This window comes from Carassius carassius, chromosome 36 (assembly GCF_963082965.1).
Source record: "Carassius carassius chromosome 36, fCarCar2.1, whole genome shotgun sequence".
Lineage (NCBI taxonomy): Eukaryota > Metazoa > Chordata > Actinopteri > Cypriniformes > Cyprinidae > Carassius > Carassius carassius.
In genome coordinates this window covers 29543396-29551806 of record NC_081790.1, presented here as the reverse complement: position 1 = coordinate 29551806, position 8411 = coordinate 29543396, and the positions used below count along the sequence as shown (strand labels likewise).

General features: G+C 34.9%; 1 long non-coding RNA gene across 1 annotated transcript; it reads right to left on the bottom strand.

Annotated features, from left to right (window-relative positions):
- Positions 1-273: 273 nt before the first annotated feature.
- LOC132116821 (uncharacterized) lies at positions 274-7985 on the bottom strand. The gene is made up of 2 exons (XR_009425703.1): positions 7803-7985; positions 274-513 (listed from the first exon to the last, which is right to left on the bottom strand). It is a non-coding gene; the product is annotated as an uncharacterized LOC132116821 (long non-coding RNA).
- Between the last annotated feature and the right edge of the window lie 426 nt (positions 7986-8411).

Sequence of the window (8411 nt, the reverse complement as noted above, 5' to 3'; positions counted from 1 at the left end):
ATTTTATTATTTATTTATTTTAATAAGAAAACATGAAAAGGCAAAAACTGGGATTTTTTTTTAAAATCATGCATTAGTTTTATTTTTTTTATACCAAACTTTATATAAAGATGATGTTATGAAATATATTTTTAAAAAGCATTTTCTTTATGTAAAATGTGTGTAAAATGGCCATAAAAGATTTTTTCCATAAAATGTATAACTAATTTGCATATGTTTTTTTTTGGGGGGGGGGGGCAAAATCGAAAGAACAAATAAGAGCAAAAATTTTTATAACAATTTGCAAGATTTTAATAACAATGTGTAATATTTAATAGAAAAATATTCTCTATTAATCTGTTGTGTCTCCCAAAATGTGTAATAAACATGCTTTGTCCTGGAGTATGAAATCGATGCCCTGTTTCATAACAGATCATATTTTGATTTGAAACCCCATCACATTCTCCTGAAAAGTAGTCAGATTTAAATGATAATTACAAAATATTATCATATTTAGTATCTCTGAAGAGTGCTCTGTACAGACCTAAAACTGTGACATCATGTCATACACTGTAAAAAATTGTGCCGTTAAATAACAGTAATTTACTGGCAACAGGGGTGCCAGTAAAGTACTGTTAATTTACAGCTCTCATCCATTAATTTACTGCTCTTATTTTTTTTTACAGTATTTCACCGTAAATTCTACAATGGAAATTAATTCCACTCCCACTGCTTCAAACTGTTTGAGTTTAAAAACTAGCATTCATACAATGTTAGTACTATGAACTTATTTCATTTGAGTCGACTGAGAAGGAATATTTTCTTAATATAAAACTGTAAACACTTAATGTGTAGTAAGTAGTAAAGTAACTAAATGCATGACTTTTACTCAAATCACTGCAGATCATTGTCAGCTATAGCCAAAGGTGGGTAGAGTACCTAAAAACTGTACTCAAGTAAAAGTAAAAGTACTTCTAGAAATATTTACTCAAGTAAAAGTAAAAGTACTAGTCTTGAATAGTTACTTGAGTAAGAGTAAAAGAGTATCGGATAAAAATTCTACTCAAGTAGTTAGTTACTAGTTACTTTGGGTCATATATACTGAGCCTATTTTTATTTAGATATAGATAAAATGTATGTAATGTTTGTGTGCGTGTATAAATGTATATATTTCATCAGCCTTTACTCCAATTTATGTAATTTATTATAAAACCCTCTCTGTTTACTTAAGTAACAGATATAGGTGTCATACCATAACATATTTTTAATACGACTGACTGTATATTCAATGTGAATTTAACATTGAAAGTTAATTTGATATAAATATTGCTAATAATCTTTCATTGTTCAGAAAGAGAGCAAATAACATTTACATTATTAAAGATAATTTTCACTGACAGTCTAGATTTCAATCACTCTCAGAAACTCCCATTAAAATCACTGAAACTGCTAACACTGTGAAATCAATATCTTAATTAAAGATTCGTACACACATCTGCACTTTGTTGTTCCTGCGAGAGAATTCGCCAGAAAGAGGTATTCAGTCAGCGAGCGAGTGAAAGAAGCACCGGCATTTTAGCGATGACTCGTCTGAACGCCTCTGATTGGCCAATGCTTTAATAAGCTCAAAGGAATCATGTGTGATTGGCAGTGTTGGGAATGTTACTTTGGAAATGTAATAGGTTACAGATTACAAGTTACCCTGTTTAAAATGTAATAGTAGTGTAACTTTTTCAATTACTTTATTAAAGTAATGTAACTAATTACTTTTGAGTACTTTTTTGATTTTCTAAATTTATGAAAATTAAAGAATAATAAATAAAAGCATATACATCAACTTAAATAAAGTTATCTAATAAGCATGTGACGTATTCTGTGTAATAAACTCCTGAAACATTGGTGTTTTTTTGATACTGCTGTCTCTGTATATGATGATAGTTTTCTCAAAATAAGTAAAATGCACATGAAGTGACACAGAACAGTTCTAGAAATTATGTTTATGTGCTCGTGTACTCCTATATTGAGGCAGCAGAGGTTGAAAACACTGCGAGCTTCAGTAGGCCTATGTGTAGTAAATGAAACCATGTCTTTGCCATTAATTTACAGGAGGGGCGGACTGGGAAGAAAATTCAGACTGGAAAATTCAAACTCATACAAACAAATTCATGGACAAAACTATTTTTGGTATGGACCTGAGATAAAAAAAGGTTTAAATCTTTAATTTGGGGACATGCAAAATAATTAAAAGTTCTCTCCTGAACTGCACCTTCACTTCCATTTTTCTCTTCAGTCTCTTTATTTTGCCCTTATCCATCTCTCTCATGACTTTAATACTCAAGATTGAACAAAACTATACTTTACAATACAATACTCTACAATACTACAATATCTTTATAGAAAAATCCTAATACTGTACACGATGTTTTTCCCTTACAAAAATTGACCATGATTTTTTTAGCCTATATACAATAACCTTGTTTTGTTTTTGTTTTTTTGCAAATGGATTTGTATTTATTTTTAAATAACTCAATTTGTAAAATCATTTTACATTTTTGTTTACCACAGTTAAACAATAGTAACTATTTTCTCTGGATTTATAGTAATATATTAAAAAGTAAATTTTCGTAAGGGTTGTGTTGTTGTCTGTCCGTAGCTCCCCCTAAACCTATAAAAAAAAATCTGATTGTTTTTCAGCTAAATTACTACTGTAACATTACTACAGATAATAATGATGTCCTTTATATAGTAGCCTATTTTGAGTGATGACTGATGAGCAACGTGCTGCTGCTTGATTAAATAAATAAAAAACAAAGAGAAAAAAGCATCTTTACAGATGAAACTGACCTGAAACCCTGAACAGTAGTTCTGCTTCTCTGCTCCAGCTGTGCGCTTCCACAGTCCACTCTCTCTCTCTCTCTCTCTCCCTCTCTCTCCCTCTCTCTCTCTCTCTCTCTCTCTCTCACTCACTCACTCACTCACTCACTCTCTCTCTCTCTCTCTCTCTCACTCACTCACTCACTCACTCACTCTCTCTCTCTCTCTCTCTCTCACTCACTCACTCACTCACTCACTCACTCACTCACTCACTCACTCACTCACTCATTTTTTGAAAAGTTAGTTTTTGTTTAGTTTGCCGTAGTTGAGGGTTGTGAAAATGCCGGCAGATTCTGATGGGTTTGCTGCCTTAACAGCCCGGCACGGTTGTAAATGTTTGCCGGATGAAACAATCACTGTTGAAGACTGTTTGTCTGCTATTAGTAGCGAAATAGGTGCTAGGAATATTCTGTCGGCATCTAGAATGAACAAAGCTGTTGTTGTGTTTGTGAAGGAAGAATCTATGGTCCACCATTTAGTGGAAGTTGGTTTATCTGTTGGAGATGTTTTCCTGCCTGTTTTACCGCTGTCAAGTCCTTCAAAGAGGGTAACTCTTTCCAATGTGCCTCCATTCATTTCTAACGATTCACTTGAGCGATTACTTAGCCGTTATGGTAAAATGATGATGCCGATAAAAATGATCCCTCTTGGTGTTAAAAACCCAGATTTAAAACACGTTATGTCTTTTAGACGTCAAACTGCTATGATTTTGAATGCAGATTTTCAGTGCTTGGACGTGTCGGCGAAATTGACTTTGGCAGGTAAAGATTATACGATTTTTATCAGCACGGAATCACTTAAATGCTTTTCCTGTGGGGCCTTTGGACATACAAAATTGAAATGTACTAATAATAAGGTGACTGAACAAAATGAGACTGAGCCTAAAACACCTCTGGAGCAAGTGGCTCCTGCCATGGAAAATGGTAATCAGGAAGGCAAAGATAAAACTGATCAGCGGGCTGAATCGGATTCACTGTCAAAATATGATGAAAATCCGAAAGAGGCAGTAATCAGTCATGCTGAGAATGGTGGAGAGTGTTCGCTGAACGCTAATGAATGCGCTGATGTTCGCTGTGTGGCGATCGGTGCTGAGACCGGCGCTGCAGGAAACAGCGACTCAGAGCGCTCCAGGGAGCCAGATGAGCTTGTTACAGTCGAAGAGTCTCGGGACTCACTATCATCTGTTGGCCATAATCACATAATCACATAATCACAAACTCTGACAGTGAGGAATCTGATATTGTGGATTATTTCACTGATGTCAGCTCACAAGGAAGTGCTGCGGAGAAAAAACGCAGTTCGCAAATAAAACCACCTTATTACACAGTACAACAAATTAATAATTTTCTCAATGACACTTTTAATCAGCGAAGGCCACAACTAGAGAAGCATTTCTCTGATTTACAACTGTTTGTTGATTCATGCGCTGTGGCTATGAGAAAAGCTTCATTGGAGGAGCTTGATCAGCCTAAAAGATATAGACTAAAGAAACATGTCAGTGCCGTTAAAAAACGACTAAACACGTGTCATAAAAAACATTGATACGGTTATGTATAGTAAGGTGATATATTATTTTTGCATTCTTTTACCTTTCGTTATGACAACCTTAAACATTGGGACCTTTAATGTTAATGGTTGTCGGTGTACAAGGAAGAGAGTTGCTTTGTTTGATTATCTGCGGTTAAAACAGGCAGATGTTATTTTGTTGCAGGAAACGCATACAGATCGGCAAAATCAAGCACAGTGGTATGGTGATTGGAAAGGCAGTGTTTTATTGAGTCATGGTACAAACCTTAGTGCGGGTATTGCCATCCTTTTTTCTCCATCTGTTAGCATACAGCCAGATGTCCTTGAAATAATACCTGGTAGGATGTTGAGAGTTGATGTTGTTTTTGGTGATACTCCTTTTTCTTTAATTAATGTGTATGCGCCGAATGTTGGTCAAGAACGCATCTCATTTTTCAAAACACTTTCTGATGCTTTAGTTAAGTGTCCTCAGGGAAATATTGTTATACTTGGTGGAGATTTTAATTGTACTGTTAATTCACATTTGGACAGGAATCATGATGAACCTCACCAAGCTTCTGCTGAGATTTTAAAGAAAATAATTAATGAACATAATTTAGTTGATGTGTGGAGGGAGGCCTTTCCTATGGCCAGACAGTACACATGGTTAAAAGCTAATTCTAATATTATGTCAGGAGCTAGGCTTGACCGTTTTTATGTGGAAAAGGCCAATAGGGGTAGGTTTTTTAGTAGTTCGATTTCACCATCTTTTCTGTCAGATCATCACTATGTATCTATTTTAGTATCTGGTTCTCTTTCTAAATCTCACAAATCACATTGGCGATTTAATAATAGATTATTGCAGGACGGCACTTTTCTTCACTCTTTTAATCTTTTCTGGAAAGCTTGGAGAGAGGAGAGATGTAATTTTCAGTCACTAAGTCAATGGTGGGATGTTGGTAAGACACAAATCAAGTCTTTTTGCCAACAGTATACTGCACACAATGCTGGGATGCTCAAAGAAAGAATGAAGTCCCTTGAACAAGCTATCCTTGGGAAAAGCAGTGACTGTACCCATAATAATTCAACTTTCATTGACTCTGTTGCGAATGATAAACTCCTTTTGAAAAATTTATTGGAAGAGCGAGGAAGATCAGCCCTTTTGAGAACCAGATTTGCACAGCTGAATGACATGGATGCTCCTACATCATTCTTCTTTGGTCTTGAAAAAAAACCCCCAAGGGAACAGAAGAGTTTTCATCAGTTAAAAATACCAGGTGGTGGAGTTATAACGGATCAATGGGAAATTCAGTCTTATGCTCTCTCTTTTTATGAGGATTTATACCATTCGGAATTATGTGACGATGCAGTGGCTGATGAACTTTTACGTGACCTATCCAAATTGACTGAAAAAGCAAGTAATGAGTTGGACAGGCCGTTGACTTTTGGAGAGATTTCACAAGCTGTTCAGGAAATGTGTTCTGGGAAGTCACCTGGATTGGACGGGCTCTCGGCAGAATTTTTTAAATCCTTCTGGAACCTACTAGGACAAGACTTGAACCGTGACTTCTTTTTAGCACTAAGTGTTTTTTTTTTACATGTTGTAGCAATGCATCTTTGGAACTTACTTTAGCAAAAAAATTAGAAAAACAATTCTAATATAGTTGTTTATAGGTTTAGAAGAACAAACATTCTCTTATTTCTGATCCAATCCCATGTTCCCTCTCTTATCGAATGTTGATACTACAGCAAAATAAGAACTCTGCTTAGCCATAAGTTATGAAAGACTGTTACGAAAATATCACTCATTAAAAAAAAACACTTTGTCATAATTTAGACAGACAGATCAAGAATCAGCGTATGAACCACAACAATGGTGACAATACACAAAATAAATAAAGAGATCAGTTCTGAACATCACAAAACATGCTACTAAAACTTAATACAAAAGCAAAAATATAAGCACATAAGAATTCAAGAAAATAAGTGGACAATTCAGCGCCATAATTTATTCATTCCACAATGGATGCTGGGAGTCATGGGTGAGTTGTATCCTGTGCTGGTACCCAGCATGCATTGCATAATGAACCTTTTGATTGTCACCATTGTTGAGATTCATATGCTGATTGTTGATGTCTCTGTTTGAGTGTCGCTAACACTGAAACTTATGGTTCCATCTTAATAATTTTAAAAGAAAAATGTAATTCACTCATATTTCTACATCAAATTACTATTTGGTTACTTATATCACAACACTTGAAGCCAGTCTAGTAATTTATGGCAAACAGAAACATCCGTAACCACTTGACCACAGTCATAAACATTGCTATAACAGATGTGTCGTAAAAACACAGATTTAGCAATCAAACAAAACTTGAAGTTCAAAAGTCAAGGGTCAGGATCCCAGCTAAAGCAAACACTGATCTCCACATTGGTAATGTCAAACGAAACAGTAAAACATCATCATCTAAATCTCTGTAATCCTCAATAACATCTTCTGCTCTCTGATCTCTGATCTGACAGAAATAAAGTCAGTCTGGTTAGTAATGAGTGAAGCTGGTAAAGCTGTTTGTTGATTGTTTAAATCTTCAGTTGATTTCATCTAAGGCTGTGGCTGAAGTCAGTTGTAGTACTTGTGTGTGTCTTGCTCTTTTGTTCAGTGATTCTGCTCATTAACAGCAGCTGTTGATCAGTGTCTGAACTCACTCATTAGTGTTCATTGTCTCTGTCAGGTGGACTATATTAGTAAACTCATGTAGGGAATAGTGAACGACGGTGTAGGGTGTGATTTGAAACACAGATGCTGATGTCGACTTTGAACGTTGTTAATTTACAATGTATAGCTGCAGGCTACCTTCTCGAAAATAATGAATATTACCTAGAATGCACTGTTTTAAAGAAAAACAGTATGTTACTGTCTAAATGTGGCCGTTTTTAACAGTGTAAATTTTAACAGTATAATATGATGACCTCTATTATTCAGGAGGATATAAGATCAGTGTTTAAAGTAGGAAATATCAGTTAAGATTTCCAAACCGTCAATTTTTCATTAACTGTAATAATCCAGGGAGAAACTCAAAGGATGCTCCACCAAATGTTGATTTCATTTAGTTCATTGATAAATAAAAAATCTATCCATGACATTAGTTTCAGCATCTTTATTTCACAGCGTTCTTACACAAGTGCCTACACTTTTAACAGCACTGGATCTTTCTTGAGTCGTCCCATACAGAACCACGTGTGTAAAAAGTTATGAAACAAATCAATCATGAATTCAACTCTTCTTCAGACCATGCTGGCGAAGATTAAACCATTTTAAAATCATTAGGATATTAAGTAAAGATCATGTTCCATTAAGATATTTAGTAAATCTCCTACTGTAAATATATCTAAACTTTATTTTTGATTAGTAATATGCATTCCTAAAAACTTTTTGTTTGGACAACTGTAAAGATGATTTTCTCAATATTAATTTTTTTTTTGCTCCCCCAGATTTTCAAATAGTTGTATCTCAGACAAATATTGTCCTCCTAACAAATCACACATCAATGGAGAGATGATTTATTCAGAAAAAAATAGTCTTGATGAGAGTCTGTCCACCAGTGTTGGGCTATAGTTACTAAAAAGTAATACAACCCGAATTCCGGAAAAGTTGGGACGTTTTTTAAATTTTAATAAAATGAAAACTAAAAGACTTTCAAATCACATGAGCCAATATTTTATTCACAATAGAACATAGATAACATAGCAAATGTTTAAACTGAGAAAGTTTACAATTTTATGCACAAAATGAGCTCATTTCAATTTTGATTTCTGCTACAGGTCTCAAAATAGTTGGGACGGGGCATGTTTACCATGGTGTAGCATCTCCTTTTCTTTTCAAAACAGTTTGAAGACGTCTGGGCATTGAGGCTATGAGTTGCTGGAGTTTTGCTGTTGGAATTTGGTCCCATTCTTGCCTTATATAGATTTCCAGCTGCTGAAGAGTTCGTGGTCGTCTTTGACGTATTTTTCGTTTAATGATGCGCCAAATGTTCTCTATAGGTGAAAGA